Source organism: Oncorhynchus tshawytscha, linkage group LG17, assembly GCF_018296145.1.
Source record: "Oncorhynchus tshawytscha isolate Ot180627B linkage group LG17, Otsh_v2.0, whole genome shotgun sequence".
NCBI lineage: Eukaryota > Metazoa > Chordata > Actinopteri > Salmoniformes > Salmonidae > Oncorhynchus > Oncorhynchus tshawytscha.
Window position 1 is genome coordinate 15,072,857 of NC_056445.1, and position 12,851 is coordinate 15,085,707.

The following is a 12,851-nucleotide window of genomic DNA, read 5'->3' on the forward strand; positions in this document are numbered from 1 at the left end:
AGTTGACTGAAAACACATTCTCAATTAGAGCAACGACCTGGGGAATAGTTACAGGGAGAGGAGGGGGGATTAATGTGACAAATGTAACCTGGGAATGATTAGGTGAACATGATGGTAGGGGGTCAGATTAAGAATTTAGCCAGGACACCGGGGTTACCAACCCTACTCTTATGATAAGTGCCAGGGATCTTAGTGACCACAGAGAGTCAGGACACCCGTTTAACATCCCATCCGAAAGACGACACTCCACACAGGACAATGTCGCCAATCACTGCCCTGGGGCATTATGATATATATTTTTTAGAACAGAGGAAAAAGTGTCTCCTACTGGCCCGCCAACACCACTTCCAGCAGCATGTGGTCTTCCATCCATGAAACAACCCTGCTTAGCTTCAGAAGCAAGCCAGCAGGGGGGTGCAGGGTGGTATGCTGTTGACATGAACACCACCATCCCAGACACCCTGGACCCACTCTAATTCGGATACCGTCCCAACGGATCCACTGATGACACAATCTCTGTTGCACTTCAGTCTGCCCTCTCGTACCTGGACAAGAGGAACCCCTACGCGTATGTGAGAAGGCTGTTCATTGACTACAGCTCAGTGGTCAACACCCAAGCTCATCACTAAGCTCAGGACTGAACACTAGGGGTGTGCTGACATGGCCATAGTAGTATTCCTAACCATATGCTTAAATTGACAGTTGATAGTGGGATCAGATCAGATGATACTTGTGATTGTAAAAAAAACAGAAGTGTTTTAATATGCCAAAGTAGATGTTGGTAAAATACCTCCCTGCTCATTCTCTCTGCAATAAAAGCTGCAGATTAGGAGCAGCACATGGAGGGGTGTGTGTATGTCTGTGTGTCCTCAACTTGCAGCCAAGTTTACCGTCACTCAGTCAGAATGCACATTTAATCTTTTTCCCTACCCTTGTCCCGCTTGTTAGATATTATGCACATTTCTATCTTGATAACAAACGCCCTCGGAATGTGATTTATCATAGTAGCAGGTAGCAGGAATCTAAATGATCAGACCGAAAACATTAGAGGAAAACTAATTGGCTGAAATTATGAGGTGTGTGGACAGAGAAGGTGTGTGGACAGCTTCACTCTATCCAATCAGAGCAGCAGAATCAACCTACAGCCATTCTCTTTACAGACAGGCAAACTAGCCAGTTGAGTTATTTAGGCCACATAGAACCTCGCACATGACCTGAATGACATGCAAAATATTTTTTGGGATAATGGATGATTAGAAAAAAACTACTCAGATCACAATTGCATCCAGATAATTGCCCATATCCGTTACAATACTTGTTTTATCCGACTACTCGGCACACCCCTACTGAACACCTCCCTCTGCAACTGGATCCTGGACTTCCTGATGTGTCGCCCCTGGTGGTGAACGGTAGGCGACAACACATTCCCCACGCCGACCCTCAACACGGGGGCACCTCAGGGGTGCGAGCTTAGTCTCCTCTTGTACTCCCTGTTCACCCATGACTGCTTGGTTGCGCATGACTCCAACACCACCCTTAAGTTTGCTGATGACACAATGGTTTTAGTTCTGATCACTGACGATGATGAGACCGCCTATAGAGAGGAGGTCACTGACCTGTCAGTGTAGTGCCAGGACAGCAACCTCTCCCTCAACATCAGCAAGACAAAGGAGCTGGTCGTATACTACAGGAAATTGAGGACCGAGCACGTCCCCATCCACATCGACGGGCTGTAGTGGAGTTGGTCGAGAGCTTCAAGTTCCTCGGTCTCCACATCATTAAGGAATTAACATGGTCCACACACGACCAACAGCTGTGAAGAAGGCATGACAATGCTTCTTCCTCCTCAGGAGACTGAAAAGATTTTGCATGGGCCCTCAGATCCTCAAAAAGTTCTACAGCTGCACCCTTGACAGGATGTTGACTGGCTGCATCACCGCTTGGTATGGCAACTGTTTGGCATCCGACCGCAAGGTGTTACAGAGGGTAGTGCGTACGGCCCAGTACATCACTGGGTCCAAACTCCCTGCCATCCAGGACCTCTATACCAGACGGTATCAGAGGAATTCCCTAATAATTTTAAAAGACTCCAGCCATCCAAGTCACAGACTATTCTCTCTGCTACTGGTTGGCAAGCAGTACCAATGCACCAAGTCTGGAACCAACAGGACCCCGAACAGCTTCTACCCCCAAGCCATAAGAATACTAAATAGTTAATAGCTACTCGAACTGTCTGCATTGACCCTCTTTGCACTAACTCTTTTGACTCTTCACATACGCTGCTGTTACTGTTGATTATCTATGCTGTTGTCTAGTCAGTTTACCCCTACCTATATCTACCTCAATTACTTCGTTCCTCTACACATCAACTTGCTACTGGTACCCCGTATATATAGCCAAGTTATCGTTACTCATTAGGTGTTTATTCTGACTTGCTTAGTTAAATAAAGGTTCAATAAAATCAAATATTTAAATGTTTTATTCCTATTTTTTCTATATGTTCTCTCAGTATTGTTGGGAAGGACCCGTAAGTAATCATTTCAGTGTTAGTCAACACCTGTTGCTAATGAAGCATGTGACAAATAAAATGTGATTGATGGGATTTGACCTGAAGAAGGTTGTAGGTGTATGTTTTTGGGTGGGTGTCATGTGTACTCGCTGTCTGTATCACTGTTCTCTTGTGTCCTTCAGACTGGGCTTTCTCACTTACATCAGGGTCAAGGGATATGCTGCCCAGCTTCCCAGCTTCAGAACCTCAGGCCTGACCAGCCATACATTTACCAGGTACGACATTCCAATTTCCAAATCAAATGCTCCATGGCTTGTGTGAAGAAAAAGAAGAGGGCTCCAAAATGGCAGTTTTGACGCGTTGACTCCATAAATGGCTTTAGGAAATAACACACACACACATACACTCTGACACACAGATCTGGCATGACTGAGGTTTACCCTGTAGTTCACAAACTCATTCTTTCCTTTAATAACACATCACAGCAGGCTAACACTGAAAGTTACACACCATCCAATCATATCCACTTTACCAACCCATTTTCCATTCAGAACCTCTGTGTAACTGGAAATTGACATTATCCCAGTGTTTTCTCCATCCATCCTCATCCTGTCTTGTTTTCTTGTTTTCTCTCTTTCCACGCCTCAGGTTCGTTCCCCTTTTCACCTGTCCTGACTTTCAGATTATCTATATCAATCCCTCATTTTTTATACATCAGTTTCCCCCCTTTATTCTCCCTCCATCCGTCCATCTATCCCCTTCCCTCGCTCTCTCTCTCTCTCTCCCACTCTCACTCGCTCTCACTCCATCTCTCTCACTCTGCATCCCTCCCTCTCTCCATTTCCCCATCTCGTTTTCCCCTGTTCTCTCTACCCTCAGTGTTGTCTGTTTTGCCAGACGTTGTGACAGTGTATTTACACAGATTGCTCCAGAATTTAAAAAAGAACGTGAAGGTTTTAAATTGCTAGCCTAAACCCCTTCCGAACATGAGTGTTTTATGCTAGCTTTTGACACAAAGGAGGGACTACTCATCAATCTTTCATTCAGCCCTTTTTTCTCTCCTTCCCCTCTTGCCCTCTCTCCTAGCCTCTACCGCTATCTACCTTTCCCCTCAACGGACCTTCTCTCTCATTCCTCCCATACTTTCCTTCCCTCCATATAATGTCAAAACAACTTGTTTGTTACAGTGTTGTGAGTTTTGGGAGCTAGCTCCAGTGAGCTCTACATTGACACTCCTTCCCTTACGAAACACTAAGCCGTAGCCCTCAACAGATGCTGTTCTTACCGTTGTAGCTTAGCACCATCTGCTCACAGAATGTAGGACAACAAAAGAAAATGAGCTAGAAACTGAGACTTTTCTCACTCATGCTGTAGCTCATATACAGTTGAAGTCAGACGTTTACATACCCTTAGGTTGGAGTCATTAAAACTAGTTTTTCAACCACTCCACAAATTTCTTGTTAACAAACTAAAGTTTGGCAAGTCGGTTAGGACATCTATTTTGTGCATGACACCAGACATTTTTCCAACAATTGTTTACAGACAGATTATTTCACTTATAATTCACTGTATCACAATCCCAGTGGGTCGGAAGTTTACATACACTAAGTTGACTGTGCCTTTAAACAGCTTGAACAATTCCAGAAAATGATTTTATGGCTTTAGAAGCTTCTGATAGGCTAATTGACATAATTTGAGTCAATTGGAGGTGTACCTGTGGATGTATTTCAAGGGCTGCATTCAAACTCATTGCCTCTTTGCTTGACATCATGGGAAATTCAAAAGACCTCATAATTACCATTGTTAAGTTTGGAGGAAAAAGGGGAATGCTTGCAAGCCGAAGAACACCATATCAACCATGAATCACGGGGGTGGCAGCATCATGTTGTGGTGGTGCTTTGCTGCAGGAGGGACTGGTGCACTTCACAAAATAGATGGCATCATGAAGCAGGAAAATAATGTGGATATATTGAAGCAACATCTCTAGACATCAGTCAGGAAGTTAAAGCTTGGTTGCAAATGGGTCTTCCAAAGGGACAATGACCCCAAGCATACTTCCAAAGTTGTGGCAAAATGGCTTAAGGACAACAAAGTCAAGGTATTGGAGTGGCCATCACAAAGCCCTGACCTCAATGCTATAGAACATTTGTGGGTAGAACTGAAAAAGCATGTGCGAGCAAGGAGGCCTACAAACCTGACTCCGTTACACCAGCTTTGTCAGGAGGAATGGGCCAAAATTCCCCCAATTTATTGTGGGAAGTTTGTGGAAGGCTATGCGAAACATTTGACCCAAGTTAATCAATTTAAAGGCAATGCTACCAAATACTAATTGAGTGTATGTAAACTTCTGACCCACTGGGAATGTGATGAAATAAAATAAATCTGAAATAAATCATTCTCTCTGCTATTATTCTGACATTTCACATTCTTAAAATAATGTGGTGATCCTAACTGATCCAAGACAGGGAATACTTACTAGGATTAAATGTCAGGACCTGTGAAAAACTGAGTTTAAATGTATTTGGCTAAGGTTTATGTAAACTTCCGACTTCAACTGTAGAAAGTAGTAGCATGTGAGTTTGTGTGCCTGCCTGATGTGAGGGGGGTGTTATACCTTGTCCCTGTGCTATAACCAGGCCCAAACGGAATCCACGCACACAGAACTATGAAGGAATTCCAACATAATTCTGCGGCGCCTCAGTCCAATGTAAATTAACTGTCTTCCATTCAAAGCACAATAGAGAGAGGCACTGAATTAAAAATTGCAACTCACATGTTATTGTATGGCATTAGATCGATACATACATCAATCCACATGTTATTGTATTTCATTAGGGTTAGGGTTAGGGATCGACACATACATCTACTTCTGCACTACTCTGAGAGGGACATCATCTATTTTCCTTCAATGGGATTTGAGATTGGGGCGGGGGGGAAAGAAAGATGTGAGGTGACAGACAGACAGCAGTCAGTCAGTGATCATCACATCAGTCAGTGATCATTTAAAGTAAAATGTGAAAGAATGCAAAGATAGTCAACAGAGGAGCTTACGAGAAGATATCTCGCGACCAGTGGTGATTTTTGCATGTACATTTTGGTGGGACAAACTCAATATTTTTAAAAAGATGCATGACAGCAAAGCCACTAGACAACACTAAACAATACATTAATTGTACTATAACGGTGACAAACGGTGCCCACAAACTGTTAGGGCCTACATAAAGCTGTCCCAACAGCAGAGTCCCAACAGCAGTCCCAACACCTTACCACTGCTACACATGGCTTTCAGCGGAGCCTTGTCTGCCAGAGAAACACTTCATTTAGCTTCATTTACTGCTTAAAAACATAGCTGATATGGCTGACTTGCTTAAACAAATGTGGTTTCTACTGACAATTGAGATGTACAAACTATGGTATAAGGGGGCGACAAGTGAATAAGAGGCAATCCGTAATTTAGATTGACATTAATGAGCGATCTAAGACGGACGTAGTTAATATAACTATTTGTTCGGCACTTTTGAAATGTACAGAGACAGAATTCAGAACAAGGGCCGTTCTCACAGTATTCTCCCTGAACACCGAGTCAGAACCGTAGGATAAATAAAAGGGGCATATAAGCAGACAATGAAAACTCTTACAATATTTGATGATGACATTTCTCTAAAACAGGCTATAGGCTACATGTGCACCAACAAGACAGAACAGTAGGCTAAGTTATGAGGGGGAAAGGTACCAAATGATTAGGGTGAGGCATATGGGCTCCTAGCAGCTTACTACACGACATATACTTAGTGTCACTTTCTTAGCTACAGTATAGATATCTCCCTGGCATATTACATAACTTATGCAGTAGCATACAATACGTTTTTGGACTCAACTTGTTGTGCTGTGCTCATTTGAACAGGAAGGTGGCACGGCGGTCCTTCTTGTGGGCAAATGTTGTCATTTAACCTTGTCATCAAAGTCTGTAATTCTCTGTATTTCTGGTGAATCATGACGTCATTGATCTTCAGGTCTGAGCTCTAAAATAAGGCCTGAGTTCCAGACTTGGATGACATTCAAAATGTATAGTTTTTTTCTGTTCCCAGTTGTCTTGAACTCACTGATTTCCCAGTTGTTTTGAACACGGCGGAAGTCTGAGATTTCCCAGTACTGATTTCCCAGTTGTCTTGAACTCACTGAAGTCTGAGATTTCCCAGTACTGATTTCCCAGTTGTTTTGAACACGGCGGAAGTCATGCTGGATTGACAGCATGGCCAATGTATTCAACCTTTTCTGGCCCATGGTGTTGCATGTGAATGTTTAATTAATTTGTAAAGCGTGCAAACACTCTGTCGACCAGATAAGAAAGCAAATGGTGGTCAAGCACCTGAGATCCATTCAGCACCAGACGCGAAAGGCAAGCTAACAACCAGGTAAGTATTTTGATAAATAATCTAGTAATCTTACTTATTTTGATATTAGGGTAACAAGGTTGCTCTCTTGTTATGTTGCATTGAATAAACTATCTTTACCAGTGGCAAACTGAGGTAAACTTTGCAGGCTAGCAGGCTAGCTACGTTTGTTTCCTAGATTATTGCAATCTAGGAATTTCTGAGGTAAAAGTTGTATGAACTCTGTAGTGTGTGTGTGTGTGTGTGTGTGAACTCTGTGGTGTGTGTGTGAACTCTGTGGTGTGTGTGTGTGTGTGTGTGAACTCTGTGGTGTGTGTGTGTGAACTCTGTGGTGTGTGTGTGTGAATTCTTGGTGTGTGTGTATGTGAACTCTGTGGTGTGTGTGTATGTGAACTCTTTGGTGTGTGTGTGTGTGAACTCTTTGGTGTATGTGAACTCTTGGTGTGTGTGTATGTGAACTCTTTGGTGTGTGTGTGAACTCTGTGGTGTGTGTGTATGTGAACTCTTTGGTGTGTGTGTATGTGAACTCTTTGGTGTGTGTGTGTGAACTCTTTGGTGTGTGTGTGTGAACTCTGTGGTGTGTGTGTGTGAACTCTGTGGTGTGTGTGTATGTGAACTCTTTGGTGTGTGAGGGGGTGTTGGGTTCTACCCGGGGAAGTGAGAGGGAGAGAGTGTTACACACAGCGTTGTAAAAGTTGTCTAGCTGTGGTGTCGGTGTGTGTTGTGTGTGTGTGTGTGTGAACTCTCTGGTGTGTGTGTGTGGGGAGGGAGGGGGTGTTGGGCTCTGCCTGCATGTGTGAGAGTGAGAAAGCGTGCTATGCGCAGCTTTGTGGCACACTGATCAAAGGCCAATAGAAAAATTGCTACCTATATAGGATTAGCATTGAGGAAATACTGACCAGAACAATAAATAGGCCTATGTTATGAAAAGAAAATGAAGAAAGGGGCGTCCATTCGTGTGCTGTGTGTGGGGTTGGGGGTGTTGGTCTCTCTCTCGCTCTCTGTGTGTGTGTGTGTGGACGATGTGTGCTGTGTGTGAGAGAGGGAACAAGTCTGTTTTGCCAAAACCAGATTATGGCTTTACGTTATCCTTCAGTTGCCAATTATATGTATTGTTATTCTACATGTCAACCAAGAATTCAGAATTTGCAAAGAAGCAAAGTGTCTTGGAAAAACTCCATAGAAAGGCAATAACCTAGGAAGAAACCTAGAGAAGAACCAGGCTCTGAGGGGTGGCCAGTCCTCTTCTGGCTGTGCTGGGTTGAGAATATAACAGTACATGGCCAAGATGTTCAAACATTCATAGAAGACCAGCAGGGTCAAATAATAATAATCACAGTGGTTGTAGAGGGTGCTACAGGTCAGCACCTCAGGAGTAAATGTCAGTTTTTAATTATTTATTTTTTACTTACAGTGACTTGCGAAAGTATTCACCCCCTTGGCATTTTTCCTATTTTGTTGCACTACAACCTGGAATTAAAATATATTTTTGGGGGGGTGTTGTATCATTTGATTTACACAACATGCCTACCACTTTGAAGATGCAAAATATTTTTTATTGTGAAACAAACAAGAATTAAGACAAAAAACAGAAACATGAGCATGCATAAATATATCCCCCCCAAAGTCAACACTTTGTAGAGCCACCTTTTGCAGCAATTACAGCTGCAAGTCTCTTGGGGTATGTATCTATAAGCTTGGCACATCTACCACTGGGATTTTTGCCCATTCTTCAATGCAAAACTGCTCCAGCTCCTTAAAGTTGGATGGGTTCCACTGGTTACGGAAATCTTTAAGTCATATCAGATTCTCAATTGGATTGAGGTCTAGGCTTTGACTAGGCCATTCCAAGAAATTTAAACATTTCCCTTTAAACCACGAGTGTTGCTTTAGCAGTATGCTTAGGGTAATTGTCCTGCTGGAAGGTAAACCTCCGTCCCAGTCTCAAATCTCTGGAAGACTGAAACAGGTTTCCCTCAAGAAATCCCCTGTATTTAGCGGCATCCATCATTCCTTCAATTCTTACCAGTTTCTCAGTCCCTGCTGATGAAAAACATCCCCGCAATGATGCTGCCACCACCACGCTTCACTGTGGGGATGATGTTCTCGGCGTGATGAGAGTTGTTGGGTTTGCGTCAGACATAGCGTTTTCCTTGATTGCCAAAAACCATCTTCAATTTGTTTGGGGAGTCTCCCACATGCCTTTTGGCGAACACCAAACATGTTAGCTTAATTTTTTCTTTAAGCAATGGCTTTTTTTCTGGCCACACTTCTGTAAAGCCGAGCTCTGTGGAGTGTACGGCTTAAAGTGGTCCTATGGACAGATACTCCAATCTCCGCTGTGGAGCTTTGCAGTTCCTTCAGGGTTATCTTCGGTCTCTTTGTTGCCTCTCTGATTAATGCCCTCCTTGCCTGGTCCGTGAGTTTTGGTGGGTGGCCCTCTCTTGGCAGTTTTGTTGTGGTGCCATATTCTTTCCATTTTTTAATAATGGATTTAATGGTGCTCTGTGGGATGTTCAAAGTTTTGGATATTTTTTTTATAACCCAACCTGATTTGTACTCCTCCACAACATTGTCCCTGACCTGTTTTGGAGAGCTCCTTGGTCTTCCTGGTGCCACATGCTTGGTGGTGTTGCAGACTCTGGGGCATTTCAGAACAGGTGTACTGTATATATGCTGAGATCATGTGACAGATCATGTGACACTTAAATAAGGTCCACATGTGTGCAATGTAACTAATTATGTGACTTCTGAAGGTAATTGGTTGCAGCAGATCTTATTTAGGGGCTTCATAGTAAATGGGGTGAATACATATGCACGCACCACTTTTCCCTTTTTCTTCTTTTTTTTCACATTTTTTCAAACAAGATCTTTTTTTCATTTCACTTCACCAATTTGGACTCTTTTGTGTATGTCCATTACATGAAATCCAAATCCATTTAAATTACAGGTTGTAATGCAACAAAATAGGAAAAATTCCAAAAGGGATGAATGCTTTTGCAAGGCACTGAGTTCATACATACAAAATAATATGTTATTGAATACATTTGTACTGTCTGAGTTGTATAGTCTACATTCATTCATATAATTTAGTTTTTTCTTTGAATATGAAATATACTGAACAGAAATATAAACACAACATGTGTTGGTCCCATGTTTCATGAGCTAAAATAAAAGATCCCAGAAATGTTCCATTTGCACAAAAAGCTTATTTCTCTCAAATTGTGTGCACAAATTCGTTTACGTCCCTGACAGTGAGCATTTCTCCTTTGCCACGATAATCCATCCACCTGACAGGTGTGGCATATCAAGAAGCTGATTAAACAGCATGATCATTACACAGGTGCACCTTGTGCTGGTTACAATAAATGGTCACTCTAAAATGTGCAGTTTTGTCACACAACACAATGCCACGGATGTCTCAAGTTTTGAAGGTTTGTGCAATTGGCATGCTGACTGCAGGAATGTCCAACAGAGCTGTTGCCAGATAATTTAATGTTAATTTATCTACCATAAGCTGCCTCCAATGTCGTTTTAGAGAATTTAGCAGTATGTCTAACTGGCCTCACAACTGCAGACCACATGTAACCACGCCAGCCTAGGACCTCCACATCTTTTTCACCTGCGGTATCATTTGAGACCAGCTACCTGGACAGCTGGTGGGTTTGCACAGCTAATTCATTTCTAAACAAACTGTCAGAAACCATCTCAAGGAAGCTCATCTGCATGCTCGTTGTCCTCACCAGGGTCTTGACCTGACCAGTTTGGGGTCGTGACCAACTTCAGTGGGCAAATTCTCACCTTCAATGACCACTGGCATGCTGGAGAAGTCTGCTCTTCATGGATGAATCGCGGTTTTAAATATACCGGGCAGATGTCAGACAGTGTGTATGGCGTCCTGTGGGTGAGCGGTTTGTTGATGTCAATGTTTTGAACGGAGTGCCCCATGGTGGTGGTGGTGGGGTTATGGTATGGGGAAAAATACGGGTTGTTTATGAATTTGAAGGACCAATAAAAGGGATAGAAAACGTAGGTGCTGGATTTTAGGCCGGTATCAACAACCACAGGGTGCCCGTTCAGAACACGGTGCAGCAGTATTTGCATCGCAACTCAGTTCAAGGGTTTAATGAAGATCCACACACACACATACAACACTACTCTCTGATACTAATTGCGGTTCTGTAAAGGAAAGAGCAGAACTTAGTCAATAGCACAGTATGGGAAAAATATGCCTATTTGCATGTCAACAACTAAACAGGTTATGTGGACCCAAACACATGTTAGAAACACATGTTAGATGCACAAAGTAATGTAGAAATATCCACACATTATAAAACATAATAAGCACGAGCGATCTACCTCCGAAAATAGCCGTGCACCTCAGACAAATACGCATGCTAAATAGTGATGCATTCCGGATGATAATGCTAGCGGGATTACGCTAGCAAGTTTAAAAAAGGTTGCTGATTGGCTAGTAAAATTATGATGATTGGTATGACCTTATTCCAATAGGAAATCCAACAGAAAATTTGGAGAGGAGATCAGCTGTCCATTTGTACATATGGGCAGGCATAAACTATGGACAACAAACACAATTTCATTTTATAAATAGCAATTTGAATGCACAGAGATACCGTGATGCAATCCTGAAGCCCATTGTCATGTCATTCATCCACCGCCATTACCTCATGTTTCAGCATGATTGTCACACCCTGATCTGTTTCACCTGTCCCTGTGATTGTCTAAACCCCCCTCCAGGTGTCGCCCATCTTCCCCATTATCCCTTGTGTATTTATACCTGTTTTCTCTGTTTGTGAGTTACCAGGTAGTCTTGTTTGTCAAGTCAACCAGCGTTTCTCTCAGCTTCTGCTTTTTCCCCCAGTCTCTCCTTTTCTCATTCCCATGGTTTTGCCTGTCCTGTCTCTGAGCCTGTCTGCCCGACTACTCTGCCTGTCTTGACCTTGAGCCTGCCTGTCGTCCTGTACCTTTGCCCCATCACTGGATTACCAACCTCTGCCTGACCTGACCCTGAGCCTGTCTGCCATCCTGTACCTTTGCCCCTATACTCTAGATTAGCGACCCCTGCCTGCCTTCACCTGCTATTGCCTGCCCCTGTTGCTATAATAAACATTGTTATTTCGACAGTCTGCATCTGGGTCTTACCTTGATTCCAGATCTGTACACAACTCCTGGATATTGAAAATGTCCCAGTTCTTTTATGTCCTGCATACCTGCATACTTTTGAGCATGGGATGCTCTGGATCAATTGAGTTCCAGTTCCAGCCATTATCCAGCAACTTTGCACAGCCACTGAAGAGTAGTGGGACAACATTTCACAGGCCATAATCAACAGCCTGATGACCTCTGTGAAGGAGATGTGACACGCTGTATGAGGAAAATGGTGGTGAAACCATATACTGACTGGTTTTCTGATCCACGCACCTACCTTTAATTTTAAAAGGTATCTGTGACCAACAGATGATGCATATCTGTAATCCCAGTCATGTGAAATCCATAGATTAAGGCCTAATGAATTTATTTCAATTGACTGATTTCCTAAAATGAACTGTAACTCAGTAAAATCTTTGAAATTGTTGCATGTTGAGTTTATATCTTATTCATGACACTTTATATGACACTGTTTCTATCTTATATTCATTATAATTAACTTACTGTTTTCATATCTGTTTACACTGATTGCACTGAAAGAAATGTTATGTGATCTAAATCCTTTTACATGTAACAGACTTGTATAAAATTGTGTCCCAGTCAACTGCATGGTGTACACATACACCAGGGATAATACAACAAAAGAAGCTTTCCACAGAATTCTGCAGATTGTCAACAGTAAATCTCTGCAGAAAATAGAAACAATTCCAGAAGTTTCTGTTTGGGCCTAGCTATAGCGTTTTGTATGGATACATATTTGAGATGCCATAACATGTCCT